The 21,152-nt window shown below is 48.7% G+C and overlaps 2 pseudogenes; both read left to right on the plus strand.

The window, feature by feature from the left end:
• Positions 1 to 3,005: 3,005 nt before the first annotated feature.
• The window catches only part of LOC116277845 (zinc finger protein 532-like), a 73,631-nt pseudogene continuing 55,484 nt past the window's right edge, over positions 3,006 to 21,152 (plus strand).
• LOC102537284 (CDK5 and ABL1 enzyme substrate 2-like) lies at positions 3,982 to 20,503 on the plus strand (annotated as a pseudogene).

Genomic DNA, 21,152 nt, shown 5'->3' on the forward strand with positions numbered 1-21,152 from the left:
AGAATTCTTGGACTCTGTAAAACAGAAGAAAAGAGGTATTTGGCTGTGAACACGTGCTTCCCTTCAAGAAAAGGGAAGAAGAGACCCCAAAGGCAATGCATAGCTTATCAGGGCTGTGGATCCCACCACAGGCCCAGGAACCTCAGAATCAAAGTGCGGGAGTGTTGCTGTCACAGAGCATCATGGTGTAGCAGAGACCTTACAGAGAGATGGAATGTGGGTGGCACCCCACCAAACTGAAGGAGGGGAGCTACCTCAGCGAGCTGTGGGAGTGATACTGCCTCCCCAGTGGGCCTGGAGGGCAGAGCATCAAACCAAAGAGGATTATTCTCCTACATTAAGGTCTAATGGGATTTGCCTCACTAGGTTTTGGACTTCATTGGAAACTGTCACCCCTTCCTTTTTCTCTGTTTCTTCCTTTTGCAGTAGGAGTGTTTATTATACGCTCATCTGACCATCATAGTTTGGAAACACTTGTTTGGTTCACAGATTTACAGCTATACACTTAATTTGCCTCAGGGTGATTAGTACTTCCAGTTTCACTCATGTGTGATTCAGATGCTATTTAGATGCGACTTTGGTCTTTAAAGTTTAGAGTTGATGCTGGAATGCATTAAGGCTTTTGAGACTTATTGGGATAGTCTCAAAATGTATTTTATATGCAAAAATGGCATGAATTTGGGGTACCAGGGACAGAATGCTATGAACTTATGTCCCCCTAAAATTCATATGTTGGAGCCCTAACCGCAATGTGATAGTATTTGGGGATGAGGATTCATTTAGGGAAATAATTAGGTCATTAAAATAGGGCTCTCCTAATGGAGTTAATGCCCTTATAAGAGAAGGCATCAGAGAGATTCTCTTTTCTCTCCACCACAGGAGGACACAGAAAGAAGTCAATCGTCTGAAAGCAAGGAAGAGAGCTCTCATCAGGAACTGAATCTGTCACCTTGGTCTTGGACTTCCAACCTTCAGAACTAAGAAATAAACATCTGTTTTAAGCCATCCAGTGTTTGGTATTTTGTTATAGCAGTCCAAGCTGATGAAGACATACAGAATATATGAGATGGTCTAATACATGTATATCCATGGTTCTAGAAGTAGACACAGGAGAGAATGAGGAGGAAAAAAACATTTGAAAAAGATAATATTATGTTCTAGAGTTGATGAAGAATGTGTCTTTGCAGTTAATGAAGCCAACTAGATCATGCAGAGGATAAATTTTTTAACCTAAAACTAGTCACACCTCAATGAACTATAGAACACAAAAGATGAAATATAATCTTAAAAACAATTAGCAAGGAAACATTGATCACCCACCATGAAAGAAATATGAGTGATGGCATAATTTTAAAAACAATAACAAAAACCGTAGTTGATGAAATATATTTTCAAAGTTCTGAAAGGGAAGACTTTTCATCTGGACCTGATAACCCAGTAACATTATGATTTATAAAAGTTCACCAACAAGAGAATTGATAAATTATTTTTAACACATCCATATAATGCAAACTTATAAATAATTTTAAAAAATTAAAGAACATGTACTATACTGATTTTTATTACTTTGAAGTCAGAATGTTGAAATAGAAGCCAAAGGCAATATGGTATGCATATGATTCCATATATAAGCAAACATATTTTCAGTATGTTTAATTTTGATTGTTTATACTGTGCAAAAAGCATAAACATTTTTATAAGTTGGATATACACCAAGTTCTTGATAGTGGTTATATTTCTCACTGTGGGTGAGAGTGCTAATGTTATAGTTCTTAATGGAAAACAATATGAAGTTTCCTCAAAAATTTAAAAATATAACTACCATGTCATCCAGTAATCCTGCTTCTGTATATATATATATATACAAAAGAATTCAAAGCGGGATCTCAGAGAGATATTTGCACACTTATATTCGTTGGAGCAGCTTTCAAAAATAGCCAGGAGGTGAAAAGCCAAACGCCCATCAATAGGTGAATGGGTCATGTGGACTATACATACAATGGACGAATATGTAGCCTTAAAAAGGAAGGAAATCATGTCACATGTTACAACAGGGATGAAACTGTCAGATATTAAGCTAAGTGAAATAAGCCACTTATTAAGGGACAATTAATGTATGATTCCACTCATATGAAACACCTACAGTAGTCAAAATCATAGAAACAGAAAGTAGAAAGGCAGTTGTCAAGGTCTAGGGGAGGAGGAGGGAGAATTAGCATTTAATGTGTACAGATCTTCAGAATTGAAAGATGAAAAATTTCTAGAGATCTGTTGTACAGCAATGTGAATATACTTAACACCACTAAACTGTAACTTAAAAATGGTTAAGATGGTTTCAAAAAAGGATGAAAACACAGGTATAAATCTTCTTGACATAGGATTAGTCAACATAGCTTTAGAGATGACACCAAAACACAAGCAACAACAGAAACAAAAAATAAACTTTACCAAATTTAAATGATTTTTCTGCTTCAAAGGACATTCTCGAGGAAGTAATGGACAACCCATAGAATGAGAGAATTTTTTTTTGCAAATCATATCTCTGAAAAGAGACTTTTATTTAGAATACATAATTGCTAATACATATTGCTCCATAGAAGATATACAAATGGCCAACAAGCATATGAAAGAAGCTCAGTATCAGGGAAGCGCAGTTCAAAACCACAATGAGATTCCACTTCGGAACCATGAGGATGACTGTCATCAAAAAGACAAAGGATAACATGTGTTGGCTATAATGTAGAGATAAACTGGAACCTCATAGTCTACTAGTGGAAATACGTAAAATTGTGCAGCCACTTTGGAAACAGTCTGGCAGTTTCTAAAAAGGCTAACCACAGAGTGTCCTTACAACCCAGCCATGGCAATCTCAGATATGCAGCTGTAAGAAATGAAAACATAGATCTCCACAAAACTTGTATACTAATGTTCATAGGAGAATTATTCCTAATAGAAAAAAAAATACTAATTGTGTGGACACCAGTTCACACATGTGTCTCTGTCCTGAGTGCTCAGCCCCGCCCCCAGACCACAGGGGCCAATCCGCGCGCTCGCTGCCCGGCCCTGCCCCGGAGCCGTCCTCAGCTGGGCCCCGCCCTCCGCCTAGCGGCCCGCGCTTTCGTCAGGCAGGCAGGCGACGGTTGGCAGTTGGTCTCAGCGGCTGGCGGCTCCGAAGCTCCGCATCTGCTTCGAGGCGGCGGCTGCAGCGGCGGCGGCGGCGCGGTCCCTCCGGGAGGCTCAGTGTGGGCAGAGCGGTGTCCGCGAAGCCTTGAGCCAGCGCGGAGGCGGTGGAGGCGGCGGCGGCGGCGGCGGCTGGCGCGGGACCGGAGCTTGTCCGCGGGCGGGTTTCGCCGCGGGGCCGCGCTCCAGCAACCTCATCGGCGAGGGCTCCTCCGGCGTGATGCGGTGAGTGTCCGCGCCCTCCTGCCCGGCCTCCCGCCCGGCCTGGGCGGACGCGGCCGCGGCGTCGGCCGCCAACCCGCGACCCCGACCCCGAGCCAGGCCGGACCGCAGCCGGGCTGCCCCGCGGTCCGCGCGCCGGGGGTCTCGTGCGGGGCCGGGCCGCTCGGGCTGCGGCGTTACTCGCGGCGCTTGCCGGGTGGCCCTCGCTGGGCGCGCGGAGTGGGGGAGGGGCGCGGGGAGCGGAGGTCGGGACCTGGGGACCCCGGGACGTCGGGACGGGAACGGCCCCCAGCCCCAGGGTGCTCGCCTCGCGGCCTTCCCTTGACGTCCGCATAGTGAAGCCGCGAATTACTTCAGATACTTGAGGAGGCGGCTTTGGTCTGGAAAGCGGTTCTCAGCGGCGGGTGTGCACAAGCCTTAAATCATCCTCTTATTCTCCACTTGCCTGCATTTTTCGAGAACGGCTGTGGTTCAGCACCTTCCGTGGTGCCCGTGGTGCCCTCCTGTGCAGGCTTTCTAAAAGGCATGTAGTGGCACCAGTTTGGGTGTGGAATGTTTCAGTCTTGAAGTTTTAAATGACTTAGGCATGGTACTGTTCGCCTTCCAGGAAGGGTAAGCCAGCATCGCTCTTTTGATTTATTTCAGGAGTCTTAGGAGTTGGGCCTAATTTGACTTTTTTCCCCTTTTACCCGGCATGAACTCTAGCATAAAGGCATCCAGAGGTTTTAGCACAATGACTGCGGACTTTTCTTGTTAATACTTTGTTGGTCAGTGTGTATGTGGCCCTGAGGGAGTTCTTGCACAACTACATGCAGGCTCCCTTGTCTGGCTCCAGATCCCTCAGAAGCGTTTCGGAGTTGGGGGTGACAGTGTCTTTTTGTTTGTATGTGTTTGGGTTTTTTTTTTTATTATTAGAACCAACTCCTGTGGTATTTTGTGCTGACAGAGGCTTGTGGGGGTGTGGGCTTCCTTACATCTAAACCTTCATGTGAGCGTGTCTTTCATGTTGAAGGAAGGAAGCAGACTATGAACACTTCGTGTCATGTACTGTGCGAGGCACCTTGTCTCCTGTTACCTGAACAGCCACCTGCAGAGAGGGGAGGGCAGTGCTATTAGTCAGATGAGAAAGTATTTTGAGGTGAAGCCAGTTCCTAAGGTCACACAACTAGAGTCAGACTTGAGATTGTAGACTGTCATCCTGTTTCAGTTGCCAGAGCTCTTTTCATTACTCCCTGTTTTCTTTAATTACTGTTATTAATAATTTAGAATTTTAGCATATTTTACTCTTAAAAGCAAATTTAGCTCAGAAACATATTCAAACTTGAATGGTCATTATTTTAGAAATATATAGAGGGAATGTTTTACCAAGTATGCTAGCTAGGCACAAAGACTAAAATTCTTTTAACAAACCTGAATATTTTCATTCTCTTCAGGAACAGAGTGCTTCACAGTACACAGTTGTGAAGATTCACGTGAACTCAGTGGGTTAGGAGCCATAAGAGGAATTAAGTTAGGCCAGGCCTAAACGAAACAAGGTCCTAGAAGGTAACGGAAAGGCAGTACTGCCCACAGCATTGTTTATCTGGCATAGGTCTGATTGCTGTGCACCTGCGTGGGGCTGTCTGTGTCTGGCTTCACAAACCTTCATGCCGGGTGTTGATGTATGACTGGGAGTTTGCCTTGAGAAGTACACTCCAGGTAGAGGAGAATGGACACACCGAGGCCCAGAAGTCTGAACATGACATCTCTGGTCAGGAAAACCAGGAGTTGTCTGGAAAGGGAGGGTGGGGGTGAGTGTCCTTGGTGAGAAAGCTGGAGTGGAGGCAGCTGGGATAGGTGGGGCCAAGTTCTGAAGGACTTTGTTTTCTAAGGAGTTGGGACTTGATTTGGCAGGGGAAAGTCACTGAAGGATGCCCTTTTTCTGCTGGTTCCCCGTGAAATTTTGTGTTTCCCTGTTTGTCTTTGACTTTCTACCTCTACCCACTGTTCTTGTCTCTTTCTACTTATTTAGGGGTACTCAGTGAATGTGATTTTTATCCAGGCTCCGGGGACATTTTGATATGTTTGTGGGTTTTGTTTTGCTTTTTGTTGTTACATTGATTGGAGGTGTTATTGCCCTTCAGTGTGTATGTGGTGGAGGCGGACGTACCAAATGACCTGCATGCAGTTTGCACAGCACATTCAGTCCCTGCACCGAAGGAATATCCTGTTAAGATGCCAGTGATGTTTCCCTCCAGCCCATCTCGAAGAAGGGCTGGGCCCTAGTCATGTCCTGCCTTCCTCTGTGGTTCATCTCCTCCATGAACTTGTCCTTATGACTTTCAGCTCTAGCACTCCCCCATCCCTCCCTGGGACTTGCTATGTTGGTACCACCTGTTTGAAAGGCAGGACCAGCAGTGCTATAAATCATCTACAGAGGCTCCAGACCAGATTCCAAGTTGTGCTGGTGTAACTGTCAGTTTGACTTTTAATGAATAAGTCTCTTGTTTGGTTTTTGGAGCTCAAGGATGTGAGGAGACCATCTACATGAGCAATGGAAAACCTAGAGTTTCTGAATAGTTTTGAGTGCAGGTAAAATGCAAACAAAATTCATTTTGATATTAGCAACATGCCTAATAGTATGCTCCTGGTGGTTAGCTGTAGTTTATATGCCATTCTGTTGAATTTAATTTGTATGTTCTCAACTATTAATAAAAATTTTTTTTATGAAAAGCATCCCAGTTGAGCTTTCCAGGAACTATGTATAGTTTATTACTCACCTTGCTCGCAATAATGTACCTACTAAAAACAAATGTTTCCCCCAAAAACATCTCGAGCTACCCCACCGCGCATCCAGCCTGCTCTGCCTGCCCACCTGCCTGACCCTGAGATGCTCTTTCTTCCTTTTTACTTCTCTTTTCTCTTTCACTTCTTGGGGCTCCCATACATTGGAAAGCCAACAGGATAGATGTTCTCAACTTCTGGTGTACAGTGTAGTGCTTTAGTCCTCAATTTCTGGTATACAGTGTAGTGCTTTAGTCATACATGAACATACATATACTTGTTTTCATATTCTGTTTCATTAAACGTTACTGCAAGATGTTGAATATAGTTCCCTGTGCTATACAGTATAAACCTGTCGTTTATCTATTTTATATATTGTAGTTAGTGCCTGCAAATCTCAAACTCCATATTTATCCCTTCCCACTCCCATCCCCTCTGATAATCATAAGTGTGTTTTCTCTGTCTGTGAGTGTGTTTCTGTTTTATAAATAAGTCCATATGTGTCTTCTCCTTTAGATTCCATATTTAAGTAATATCATATGGTATCTTTCTTTTGCTTTCTGGCTAACTTCACTTAGAATGACCGTCTCCAATTCTATCCATGTTGTTGCAAATGGCATTATTTTATTCTTGTTTATGATTAAGTAGTATTCCATTGTATAAATATAGCACAATTTATCCAGTCATCTGTTGATGGACATTTAGGTTGTTTCCATGTCTTGGCTATTATAAATAGTGCTGCTATGAACATTGGGGCCTATGTATCTTTTCCAATTAGAGTTTTCTCTGGGTATATGTGCAAGAGTGGGATTGCTAGATCATAGGGTAAGTCTATGTTTAGTTGTCTGAGGAATCTCCGTACTGTTTTCCATAGTGGCTGCACCAAACTACATTCCCACCAACAGGGCAGGAGGGTTCCCTTATAGAAGGAACTGTTTCAGATGCAAATACAAATCTGTATCGACACACACGCAGCCGTGGGTGGGAAAGGAAGGAATAGTAACTGTGGGGCGCCTTTGCAAACTCATTAGCCCCTAAGGCCACAGCAAGAATGGTTGTCCTCCCTCAGTGGACAAGATGCTCCCACCCAGAAATCCCACAAATCCCACAGTGATGCTGTCATTCCCCTTTTACACACCTTTAACAGGCACCTCATGAGGTTCCTCTCAGCCAATTCCCCTCGTGTCCTTGGGATTAAGAGGGAGCTGCCTCCACCACTCCCCACATTGCAGTAATCCCAGGAGACTAGAAGAGGCTCCCTCTACAATGGTGCAGAGATAAGGGAAGCCCTGTCTCTCAGGCCAAGGACACCCATAAAGGAAACCCTGGACTGTCATCTGTCCACCTCAGGGAAGCAGAATGAAGCTCCCCAAAGACAAGGGCTGTCTCCAGGCTCCATTCTAGAGAACTGGTTAGTGTCCAGAGCTGAAAGGCACAAAAACAGCTCTCCATCCCTAGTTTGCTCAGGGATGCAGATGATGAGGGAATGCCCCACAGGCATATGGCCAATCAGGCTGGAGGGAAAAGGACAATGCAGGGGTCCCTGAGGAAAGTGAGAGCTGCAGGCTGCCAGGAGCAGTCTGAGGACCCCGTGTCAATGTGGAGGAACAGCTAGTCAGCCACCTGTGGATCCATAACTCCTGGGAACTCCTCATCCTCTTTCTCAGGACCCCTTTCTGTAGAGCAGTGCAGACAAGAATAAGACTACAGTGGTCTGAGATCATTCCCAAACAAAACTATCATTATTCACATTTTACATACAACCCCCCAAGATGCTGCTCCCACCGACAGCCACCCAGACCCGCCTCCCCTACCCTCTAACTCCCCACCACTCCACCCCACCCTGGCCCTGATGGCCCTCCCTCCTTCCCTGCCCTTCCTTCCAGGTCCCCACATCAGCTGGGGTCAGCACTGAATGAAGAGGAGCCCCTAAGGTCCCCTGGGGTCCCCCTAAGGGGCTGTTAATGGAGGGCTGGCACGCTGTTCCCTGCTGGCTGCAGTTCCTGTTTCTCCTTCTTTTACTCTCTGTGCCAAACAGGTCACACCTTCTCTTTTTTTTTTTTTCCCTGTGAGGGGTGAAGCAGCCCCAGAGTCAAGACTGGCCTCCCAGAGATCCCGAAGTCAGTCTTGGGCAGGGACAGCTTCTCAGCAGACACTGGGCCTCCACTGGAGCCCACGTCCTAGACTTGGTAGCTGGTGGAGGAGCTGGGCTGAGGCCAGTTGTCTGGGGGGAGGGGGCCTGGGGAGCCCCTGAACCTCCAGGGCAAATTTCAAGGGCCCTGGGGCAGAGCTCTGGGACATCTCCCAGGGCCACAGGCTGTACTGAGAGGCCAAGAGGAAGGCCAGGCTTGGGAGCTTCTCCTTGTCTTGATTGAACTCATCCCCTGGCCCTGGGACCTCTTTAATAGACCTCTCTCTGAGAACTGAGGCATCCCTGGGTCCCAGGGTCCGTGCAGTGTGCTTTTGACCCTGGGGAGGAGAGAGGGGCTGTCCAGTCTGGAATGGAGGGAAACCGTGATGTCCTGGAGAGATAATAAAGCGTTTGGTCCTGAACAGGCCACTCTCTGTTTGGTAGCACCTTAGACATTCCTTGAAATCAATGTCTGGTGGGCCGTCTTCATCACTGACCCCTAGCTGGGGGCCTTGGTCATGCGTCTGGGCATCTTGGCCAATGTCAGTCTCACGAGTACTTGAGTCCAAATGGGGTGCACTGTGACTGGTGGGTGCCCGCACACCCAACTGCTGCTTCAGGGGCCAGGAGTCATTTCTGCACCAGCTGGTAGGAGGAAGGTGGACAGTGACTGGCCTTGCATGTACAGGTGAGGGGAGGAGGAGGTCTGGGCAGTGGGATGATGGCATTGTGGAGCAAGAGGCAGATGTCTCCAGGACTCTAGTCAAAGTACAGACACTAGAGCTCTTCTGCTGTCCTCCTGGGCCTTACTCCCAGCTGTGTGTCCTTCCTTTCCCTCTGGGCCCCCGTCTTCTCCTTCCTATGCTCCTGCATTGCATCCAGTCCCTAGCAGGCCCTCCACAATGCCAGGCCTACCAGGCAGGGGAGGGATGAACAGAGCCATGTGGGCCTCCTGTTCTGTGATCCCATCCCTCAGCCATCTGTCCTAGGTCTTTGCCTCCCTTGGTTACCTGGGTGTCCCTTGCCTTCCTTCTTCTACCTGGGGTCCATCCCTCCCTTGTCTCCCTGAGTGTCCCTCCCTCCTCTGGCTTGCCTCTTCATGGGTGAGTCCTTCTTCCCTTCCAAATCCTCAGCTAGGACCAAGAGATCCAGCTGTGGTTCTGGGGAAAGCAAGTCCGCCAGGAATTGAGAGTGAATGACTGCCTTCCCCTAAGATGGGAGGAAGAGGCTGTGAGTATCCTTGGCCTGGAGTAAATTTTTGAGCCATAAATACCTGGAGGGAAAGTGAAAAACAGAGCCCCATCCCATTGTCCTCCACAAGGTGGCACGCTTTAAACCACTGAGGCAGTCAGCTACACACACACACACATACACACCCCCCTCAGGGACAAGGTTCAGAGCTTAAGTCCCAGAGGCCTGGGCAGAACCCCAGGCCTGGTGCTGAGAGTGCCAGTCCCTGGAATCTGCAGCCCCCAGGCTCCAAGCCCAGTCCCAGAGGCCTGGGCAGAACCCCAATCCTGGTGCTGAGAGTGCCAGTCCCTGGAATCTGCAGCCCCCAGGCTCCAGGCCCAGCCCACCTTGGTGACGCAGGCTTCGTCGGAGCACAGTTTGTCATTGTAGCTCAGGAGATCCAATCTGTGTAGGTCCCATTCTATTCTTGGTTCAGTTCATTTCTGTCCTCTTGGAATTCTGCATTGAGCTCCCCAGTGGCTGAGGGGACAGGCCCCACCAGCTCCTCCATGGTGTCCACATGCTCTCACAGCCTCAGAGGGAATCTCCTTAGGTGCCATGGTCTCCGAGGGACACTGGAATCTGTGTAGTTGTGGGCAGGTGGGCTGGGCCAGGCCCTGGGGCCACCCTTCCTGGGCACACACCCTGGGGCAGAGTGGGAGGAGGAAATAATGTAAGGGGCTCTTGCACCCAGCTCCTGAGCATGCAGCACACATGTTGGTACAGACAGTGTTTTTATGACATGGATGTGGGTGTGGCTGGAGTCAAGACTACCCGAATCTTCACCCACAGTGATGAGGAATGAGGAGGGAGAGGCAAGGGGGAGCTTCTGAGAGAGTCACGTGTTAGGGAGTTAAGTGGGAACCTTGACGAAGTGAAGTCAGGTAGTGGGGAACTCCAATTTTCCAAGTGTCTCCCCATCCCGCCCACTTCCCAGGCAGAATTTATGTGGGGTCTTTAGACAGGGAGGTGGAAGTGAAGTTACAAAACTGGCCAAGTCAATGCCCCAGCGTGACAAAGGGCAGCTGAAAACCCTCTTGGTGGCTGCTGAGGTTGAAAGAAAGACCATTGAGCCCCATGAGGGAAAAGGACTGATGTGGGGATGGTGGCCATCCCTAAGCCCCTGTTACCTTTGCATTCAGCTCCAATGGGCACATGGGTACTTGGCTGAGGGCCCACTTTAGGGGCTGGAGGTGCCTGAGGTTCCACTTCAGTGGGGTTGGAGGAGTCAGGCCCTGCACCCTTTTATCCACTGCACCTGCTGAATCCGCATCTCCTCCTTTGCCTCAAACTCCATGACCCTGAGGGGGGAGGGAGGCACAGGCCATGCTGAGAAAAAGTCCTGGGCTCTGGGGCCCACCAAGGGAGAAGAGATGGAGAAATCAGAAGAGGTTGTGCTGGGGACAGTCAATGCCTCTGAGGTGCAGTGAGGAGCTGCTCCTGGGGCAGATACCAGATCTTGGGACACACCTGCCTCCCCAGTAATGGGCAGTGTTCAATAGCATAGACCAAGGTCACTGAATTGAAACAGGCCTGCATGGAAGGCTCACAGAGGAGACCAGGAAGGTGTCACATTGACTGTCCTGAGAGCACAACCTGAATGTGATTTCTTGTGTGACATTGTGACTCCCGGGAGAATAGAAGCCCTGGAGGGCAGGGCTGTTGTCTGCCTGATGCATTAAATGATGGTTTTTCCTAGAAAAGGGAAGGTACTTAGTGGACTTCCCTGTTAGTCTGAGGAATGAATGAGCCCAGCCAACCCCATCACACAGATCTGAGTGGGCCTGGGACCCCACTTCTCCCTCCCACGGATCTCTGCTCCCACTCTCCTAGGACAGGGACAGCTAATGGCATCAGAAGTTCCCTTTGAAATGGGAAGACAGTTCAACCCAAGGCCAAAGTCCCAGTGACACAGGAGGCAGAGGCTTCCTCATGGGCAGGAGGACAATGACCAATTAGCCCCAAAACAGCCCCTCCAGTTGAGCTTACCAGGGGCCAGTTCCCCAGAAAGCACTTTCCATGAAGGACCCACTCTGTCCCTACCTTCCTAGAGCCTGATCCTCTCTTGACCCCAATGTGCAGAGGGGCAAACTGAGGCTCAGGGAAGTAGAGTGACAATCTCACATGTGACTGCTAGTAGGTGGCTGAGTTACCAATATCCCATGAGGATAGAGTGCTCACCTTTGGAACAGAAGGTCCAGCACCTGCGGGGCGGTGGTGAAACTTCTGTACTTGCCCAGGAATGTGTGCAAGTAGGAGGGGTGGCCGCCCAGGACAGCAGGCACCAGGTTTGCCACCAGCTTTTCCAGCCTGTGTCGCTGGAGGGTCCACACCCTGTAGGTCTCATCCCTGCTCCCTAATGGTCCATCTACCCCCTGGGGTAGAAAGAGGACAGATATAAGTCAGAGGCAGCACAGGGGACTACCAGGGGGTTGGGAATGGAGCTCAGACCGAATCCTCAAGCCTCAAGGTCTTGTGCCTGAGGTGAAATAGGGGAGCCCTGAGCAGATTCAAAGTTCTCGGCGTCACCATTACAAGGGGCAGTGGGTGATGATTAAATGCATTAATGTCTCAGATCTTTGTGTCAGCATCGCAGTGCCAGCACCTCCCTCCATGAACTACCTCATCCCTGTGACTGCTATCACAGCATCCCATTGTAGAGATGAGAACACAGAGGCTGATCCTGGGGTGGGAGGAATCAGGATTGTCAGGCCTATGTGGCCACTTGGGGATGGAGGAAAAACAGGACAATTTAGAAAAATGCAGAAACATCCTTGACTGAAAATGAACTGAAATTCTGTCAAAGTCTTTTTCTGAGATTCTGACTCAAATGTGGGCATTGACTTTGCATCTGGCCAAGGAAGGGCCTGGGCTGTGTGGGCAGGTGGGAGAGATGGGGCATCAGATTCCTTTGGCAGCAGGTCTCTAAGAGGGAGCCCAGGGGAGGAGCAGGGTAGCTCTGGGACCTGGGGTTTCCTAGGATGGAGTCTCATCACTCGCACTCACCCGGAGCCCATCCTGGACTCTGTTGGTGTTGTGGGGCACCTGCCCCTCCTGCAGGGAGATGGAGCAGGGGGCTCCCTGGACCAGGTCCTGTCCCATGTCCTGGGTGGAGTCCTGCAAACACAGTGCCTAGCAGCCATGCAGAAACCTCAGAGCCCTGTCTGATTGTCTTGACTGGTTCTCAGACCCATAATGCATCTCCTGTCCTGACACACACACAACACTCTCTGCAGAGACCTCCATGAGGGACAAAAAGCTGACAACCTGAGGGCTTTGGATTCCCAGTGGCACAGATAAGAGACCCCTCAGGAGTCCTGTTTCCCCCCTGCCAGCCCTGTCCTCAGGTGTGGCCATGACAAGACCACCAGTTTACCACGTGTTCAACAACCTATTCCTACCCAGTGGAGACACCTCCCCGCAAGTCCCCCTACTCCAAGATGGAGATGAGGGGAAGTGGGCCTGCCCAGGGAGGGCTCCCAGAGGAGACTGGGCCAGGACTGGCCTGCTCCAGGGCACCCTGTGTTACCTTAGGTGACCTCTCATAATAGATGACAGACGTTGGGGTTAAGGGTTCAACCAATGCCTACAGCCTCTCAGAAACCTCTCACTCCAGGGTTTTCTGGAGGAGAAGCAACGGGAGTTCGGGAAACAGAAAAAGAACATGATTCTGTGTAAACTGTCTCCAGCCAAGTGAGCTGGCTCTGGGGCCATCACTAGAATGTGGGTGCCTGGTAACCAGTTTCTATTTCTGTTGGTGTCTGTTGTCAAGGAAGTGACATCATTTCGTGGGGTCCACTTCCTGGAACCCCCTCCTCAGACAATACCTCCACTCACAGCCCACTGGGCTGCTGTCTGCTCACCTGCTTCTCCACGCAAACCCACATCTTTGACAGTTACAGCAGCCCCGCCCTCTCCACGGCTGCCAGGGATGGTCTGTGTGCAGCTGTGAGGAGACGCCCTGGCTTCCAGACTCAACAACTCATTCTTACCTGTTCTCCATCTTGGATTTATCCTGGTGTTTCTCGAGGATAGTCTCCTCATCTGCACAGTAGAGGTGATTCTAGCTTGTATTTCTAGGGATGTCCTCAGGCACATGTGGGATAAGACCTGAAAAGTGTGAGAGTCGTGACACTTGTTGGTGATGCCTCCAATCCCCCTTTTTTTTTTTTTGTCTTATTACCACCCTTGACATCTGTTCCTCTCCTGATCCCACCATATAGTTCTTATTTAATGTCAATGTGCATGTGTGTCTATGTGTTTGTGTGTGTGTGTGCTTTGGCACACGTGTAAGCCAGGGGTCACTCTCTGTGTGGCCAGCAGAAAACTGCCCTCACATAGGAGGGTTGGGCATGAGCTTCCTGTGGCCTGACGGTTTCTGATTTCCAAAGCAAACGTAATGAATGTGGTTCAAGCGTTCGCCAGCAGGTCAGAGCACCATGACTCCAGGCCATACAGGTAGCAGGGGCTGGAGCTGGGATCACAGACTCACACAGTCAGGTCCCACTGTCCACACTCAGAACCACAGTGTTGGGGGCAGGGAGACTGTCCCCTTCATGGGCACACAGCCTGGCAGAGTAATCTTCTTTGGCTGGACACACAGTGGTGCAGGGACAGATGGTCAGTTGAAGGGTTGCTGTCACCAGAGATATTTGACAGTCTCATTTGGTGTTCCCTCTATGTTCCCATCCTCACATGCCTCTCCCAATTTCCGACCCCAGTATAAACAGTCACCTTCCCCAGGAACAATGGGGTTTTTATCCACTGGAGTGAGAAGACCCTCAGCCTCAGTGGAATTTCCTTGAGAATCAGTTTCTCCCAGTAATTTCATGAGGAACGTGTATCAGATTTGATCTAGTCTTGTAAGTGTCTCAGGTTCAGTTGGCCCCAAGCTGCCTTCTGGAACTCTCTTCCCACCCCTCCCCGATCCTTGCAGCAGCTCCATCTTCCCACCTGCTCAAACCAGAACCTGGGGTGCTTTCTGCTCCCTTTCTGTCTCACCCCACATGCAGTCAGCTCCTCCCCTGTCCCTGGGTCCCCACTCCAAATGCATTCATCACCTCTCTGTATCCCCCTCCCACTCCTGTCCAGGCCACCACTGACACTGTCCTGGATTCATGCTTTGTTTCCCTTTCTCACTCCCTCTGATCCAAGGGAGGAATGTTTAGAAGACAAATCTGTTCCTGTCACTCTGCTAACACATAGGAAACTTCTCAGAGGCACTTTCAGGAACTGTCCAGATCCTCAGCCAGACCTGAAGGCCCTCCTCCTGCCAGCAGCCCAATTCGCCTTGCTCCCCTCAGCCCAGCCACACTGGCCTATGTCTGTTCTTCCAAGGACCATCCCCTACCCACCCTGCAAAAGCCTCAGGCTCGGAGCCCACTGAGCTCTTTACCTGGATGACTCCTCCTTCAGGTTTACCTCAAATGCTGGAGGATGGTCTGCCCTGGCCCTCAGTGCCTACCCCAGGGCTCTTTCCATCATCCAGGGAGTCATCGTTGCAGCCTTCTGGGCCCCAGGGTTTGCCTGCAGAATTTGCAGGAGCCTAGGATCCTGAGCAACCTCCCAGTGCCTAGCCCTGTGTCTCCTCCTGCCACTCGCTTACAGGTGAGCCCAGAGGGCTCTGTCACTCACTCTCAGCCTGGGTTAAGAGGCCTTGCAGACCTCCAGATACCCTCCTCCCTGCTGGTTTTCCAAGAGGAATTGAAAGGAGGAGAAAGCCAGAGCCGTGTGTGGGGCTTTCAGATCCTGACCTGTTCATCACAAGACAGGCTTCTTTTCCAGTTTCCTTGGTTGGTCTTTCAGGGCTCAGTGCTCAGAGTCACCTGGGTGCAAATCCTCACTTCTTTTGTTTTAATATGTGGCTGGTACAAGTCACCTTTATTTTTTTCTTCAGTATGCCTGGGACTATTCCAGGCACTGGGAAGACTGCAGTGAATGAAACCTATAAAGAGCCTGCTAGCTTGGAGCTTACCGTCCAGGGTGGGGAGAATAATCATTTATATGTTTACATCTCTCTTGGATCTGGACCCCTCCCCTCTTCCTCCAGCTGCTACCCCATCTCTCCTTCTCTTTAAAGGAAACACTGTCAGAGGGTTTTCTAGACTCTGGTCCAACTGGTTTGATGAAATTATTTGTCTGTGAGAAGAGCTTTCTGGGTAGAACAAATAGCAAGTGGACAGGGGTGTTCATGGAATTCCAATAGTCCAGGGTGCTGGGGTGGGTGGGAGGGCAGCAGGGATGGGTCCTGGGGGGAAACCCTAGAGAGAGGTGTGCTTCTCCTCTGTGTGAGGAGCCCCAGTGTTCAAAGCAGCACTACTTGTAAAAACCAAGATGTGGAAGCAACCTAAGTATCACCCAAGAGACGAAAGCTTTAAATGTATATACATTTTATATACATATAATATATATACACATTATATATGTATATATAATGTACATACATATAATGGAACACTACTTAGGCATAAAAATGGAATGGAATTTTGCCATTTGATACAATATGGATGAACCTTGAGGATATTATGCTTAGTGAAACAAGTCAGAGAGAGACAAATACTGTATGTTGTCAGTTATATATGGAGTCTAAAAAATAAGAGAGGAGTACATATAACAAAACAGAAACAGACTCACTGATACAGACAAGAAACTAGTTGTTACTGGTGAGGAGAAGAGGGTGGGGAGGGGCAAGACATAGGTAAAGGATAAGAGACACAAACTACTACGAGTGAAATAAATAGGCTGTGTGTGGTTAGGAATGTTTACATGTATGGTTTAAAGTTAAACAAGCCCCGGTTCTGCCCTGAAGATGTTGATGGATGCTGGAGGGGATACAGCTACCTTTGTAAAATAGGTGCCAAGCTTTCTAGCAGCTCAAAGGAAACAGCTCCTCAGGCCTCCTGGAGGAGGTGGATGTGTGACCAAATGTACAATTCTTTTAAGAAAGTGGGCTGTTTGGAGTTTTTATATTTTCTAGATTTAATTTTGTTAACTTTGTTTTCCAGAAAATTATTCATATAGCCTAATATGGCCATTATATAGGTATGAAGTTGTTCATTACATTTTTCATAATACTTTTTTTCCACACTATTTCTTGTCTTATAATAAACTTTTTTAATTGCTTGACAAGGTTCATCTATTTTCAATTAGAAAAATAATACTTTCCTTTTCCAAACCCAACATTTATTTGTGTCCATCACACACAGTGTTTGCTTTCCAACTATTTTAGGTTTTCTATATTAAATTCCTCGCCCATTTCCAATGTTTGAAATTTTATTTTCAATTCCTTGTTGAATGTATGCTTTGTATAATTTCAAATTTGCTAAACAAACAAAAAAAGTTGATCTTCACTGAAAAAATGAAAGCACAGCTGCCATAAAGGGAAACAGACACCAGAAATGAAGTTACAGTGAGTGACAGAAGAATAAATTTTCAGCATCAGGAAGACAAATACGATCAAAAACAAATCAAAGAGAAAAGCAATTCCATACAAAGAATTAAAAATACATGGAAAAACTGACAAAGGGCATAACAGAAAGCTCACATCTGAGGAACTGTAATGATTAGTGAATCTCAAAAGACATCCCTGACTTTACCTAGTCCTAAGAAAAAGAACCTTTTTAATGACTTCCAATCACACCACTACTTTTACATAAATATTAAAAACTCATAACATGCTTTACCTGGCATTAAAGACACCTTTTTTCACAACAGAGACCAGCAAATACCCTTCAAGATGAAACACAAAGCCTGACTGGATCATTGCAATAATGTGGTTCTCAGGGAGAGCCACTTCCCCCATTGGCTTACCTTTCTCCCAGTTACTTTAATGATATAAGATGCTGGGGTCTTTGAAATCTCCTTCAAGGAGAGACTGCTGACAAACCCTAGTTCCATGGTAGTTAACGATCCTGTACTTGTGGGAAACACTGAAAAATCAAAGATCTGTTTTTCCCTGGCTGTTGTTGGTAATAGCTTCATTTGGCTTCACCTGCTGATGGTTTGGTGGCGATCAGGGAAGGCTCCTTCTCAGCTACCACTCACTTTATACCAGTGTTTCCTGACTTCCTTGAGCACGAGAATCCCTGGGACCCTTGTTGAAAGCACAATCACCTGGTGCTTCCTGGAGGACTCAGCAGCAGGACCAGGAGTGTGGACTTTACATGGCACCAGGGGCTTCTTAACAGCAGCAAAGATGTAAACAAATCATTTAGACTCTGCAAATCGTGTATCTCATAAGCAGTTAATATCCAGAATATGTAAAGAACTTATACAACTGAACAGCAAACAAACAAGTACTCTGATTGAAAAATGGGCAGAAGATCTGAATAAACATTTTTCCAAAGAAGATATACAGTTGGCCAATAAGTACATGAAAAAGATGCACAACATCACTAATCATCAGGGAAGTGTTCATCAAAGGCACAATGAGATATCACCTCATGTCTGTTAGAATGGCTATAATCAGGGAAAAAAAAAGGAAGAAATAAATAACAAATGTTAGAGAGGATGTTAAGAAAAAGGGACCCTTGTGCATTGTTGGTAGGAATGTAATTTGGGGCAGTCACTATGGAAAACAATATGGCATTTCCTCAAAAAATTAAAACTAGAACTACCATGTGACCCAGCAATCCCACTTCTGGTATTTGAGGAAAAGGAAAACACTAACTGGAAAAGATATATGCACCCCATGCTGACTGCAGCGTTATTTACAATAGCCAAGATACAGAGAAAAGCCAAGTGTCCAACGATGATGAATTGATGAAGAAATTGTGGTATAGAGTGGATCCCCAGGCCCATCCCACAGCCCCACCAGCACCCTACTGCCTGACAGCCCCTCCACAGGCGCTGCTGAGGCACAGGGATGCTTGGCACCACCAGGCCATGGTCCTTTTCCTGAACAACATCTCCCTAAATGGGTGTCCCTCAACCTGGGCCCAGGAGGCAAGAAGCCCCCACCCCACCACCGCCACCGACAGAGGCCCACGAGCCCCATGCAACACCACCTGGACCGCCCTTCGGCCTGTCCTTGCCCAATATCATGAGCAGGGCCTAGGCCCCCCCCCAGGGCCTGCTCAGCCCTGTGCCTGCCCTCATTAGCCTGGGCCTTGGCCAGGGCCCAGGCCTCGATGGGTAGTGCCAGAGAAGGTGCATCGCCTCCCAGCACTGCTCCCTTGAGTTTCTGAAAGACACAGTGGGATGTACCTCGGTTCAGTGGACAATGCACATATCTGGGTCCCTGAGACACAAAGGCCTGAAGAAAACTCACTTCATCAAGAACGTGAGGCTGTATGATACCAAGAGCAGTAGGATCATACTGATTTGTTCCAAATGTTCCCTGCATGTGGCCTTCTTGGTCCTGCCCTACGGAGAAGGCTGGTGGATCAGTGACCTGCAGGGGAACAAACAGCCAAGAAGCATAGGCATCCATCCAGCAACATTTTCATGTCTTCCGAGATGGTCTTTCAGTTGGAAGGTGTGGAGCTAGGGGCAGATGGAAAGGTTGTGTCCTACACCAAGTTCCTGTACCCCACCAAAGCCCTGGTCACACTTAAGCTGGACAGCCATGGCCCATGGCCTCTGCCCTGGCCCAGTGTACCCCCCCAGTCTTCCAAGGTTGAGATGCAAACTGGCCCCCACCAGGGTGACAGCAGCCGGCCTGGAATTATGGGCCAACATGTGGGATGCCCTTGGGTACCACCCTGACCTCCTGGACGACCCTCAGTGGCCCTGCGGCAAGCACAAACACATCCTCATTTTTGCATCCTACAGGACCATGGTGATAGAGTATTTGAAGCCCTCCAACCTTAAAAAGGACATGAACGAGCATTTCCAGAAGTTCCCACACCTCAAGCTGACAGTTAGTAAAATCAGAAGTTTAAAATGAGAGTGCAGCCTGGAGCCCCTGATGGTGTCCATGGCCTATGTGCACTTCGAGAAGCTGGTCCTGCAGGGCAAGTGTAACAGGCAGACCTGCCAGCTGTGCACAGGCACCTGCATGCTGCTGGTGACCGAAATCCGCAGCAACCTGCACAGGAATGTTGTGAAGCAGCTCATCGACAAGTTAGAAGGGAGGTTTCAATTCAACAGATCGAACCTCATCGGGTTTGAGTTCACCATGCTCATGGCCTTGGAATTTGCTCTGTACCTTCCCGAGAGCCAGGTGTTGCCTCATTACCGACTTCTCATGCAGCAGTTCTAGCCTGGCCCTCCTGAGCCTGGCACCCCGGCACCCCAGGCCTGCGGCATGCACGTGGGCCCAGAGGTGGCTCCAGGCTCTGCGGTGTAGGCCACCAGCCTCCCTGGCTGTTGCTGCTCTTCCTTCCCACTCTTGCTTCTTGGGGGACTCTGCTTTCACTCCAAAGCACACCACACTGCCGCGGTATTTCTGAGCATCTTCCTGCGTTCTCCCAGGAACAAAATGTGGGGGTTTGTTACTGTTTCTTTTCCTCCTGTGCCTGAGACTGGTCTGGCACCAGGAATTTGATTTGCGATGCATGGTGGTGAATCCTGACTTTGCAGCATCTTTTTCTTTCTTGGCGTCCCCTGGCCTTCTGCAGACTGTTGTAGCCACTGCACTAGCATCTCAGTGGAGATCTGTGTTTCCAGATTTTCCTCAACCCACTGAATTGCTGAGTTAACCTGTTGAAGCATCAATCTTGGCTAATTTGTTGGGTGTAGAAACTGCCCTTTGGAAAACAGCCACTCCAGCCCCGCCACATCGGCCTGGCTACTTCCCAGCCCAGACCCTGGGGCTTGTCAACCCACGTCCCTGCATCTCACAGGCAGAGCTCTGGTATCAGCCTCAGCCAATGAGAGCAGGCTCCGGTTTGTCTTTATCTCACCTTTTACTCTGGACCTGTTCTTCTGAGAATGGCATCACTGTGAAATCCCGATACCCCGAGTGTCACACCCCTCAAACTTGCCCACCACATGCAGGGGCCCACTCTTCATCTTTCACCAGGAAAACCCCTCTTGCCCATGACACATGAGACCTTCAGGTTGATGGGACCGCCAGCTCTTGATTTTCCTAAGGAATATTGTTGAGAAAACAGGTTATTTATTGTCATTTAGGATGTGGGTCTGTGTTTTGGGTTTTTTTTTTTAAGTAAACAAGAACTGTTTAAATTAGGTCTGCTGAAGCTGTGACTTGAACCACACTTGACCCTTGAGCAGGGAGGAGACTGACCTCACAGCCCTGCCTCCCTAAAGGGCTGGTGCCCGTGCCTTCCCCTCCAGGCAGGAAGGAGAAGCACCTTGGCCAGTGCAGCCCACCCTAAGTAGACCCTGAGGGCGGGTCAGTGCCCACACGTGCGCTCCTCTGCACCATCTCCGCTGCTGGCCCCATGAGAAATACCAAAGATCAAGGACTGAAGTTTCTCCCTTCATGGGTCAGCTGCTCTAAAAAAGGACCATACTGTTTGGGCCATTAAGCTGCTTCCCCACAGCTGTCCTATCATCCTGTCAGTGGAGGGGCCCCAGGACAGCCCGCCCTACATGCCATCCATGTGGACTGGTGCTTTTGCAGCAGGGAGATGCTAGCCTGCATCACTGCACTCAACCACCAGCAACTCAGCCTAGACCCCAGAAGAGGTGCAGGGGGCCACCTGCAGACCCACTCCCACCC

This window comes from Vicugna pacos, chromosome 11, assembly GCF_048564905.1.
Source record: "Vicugna pacos chromosome 11, VicPac4, whole genome shotgun sequence".
Taxonomy (NCBI): Eukaryota; Metazoa; Chordata; class Mammalia; order Artiodactyla; family Camelidae; genus Vicugna; species Vicugna pacos.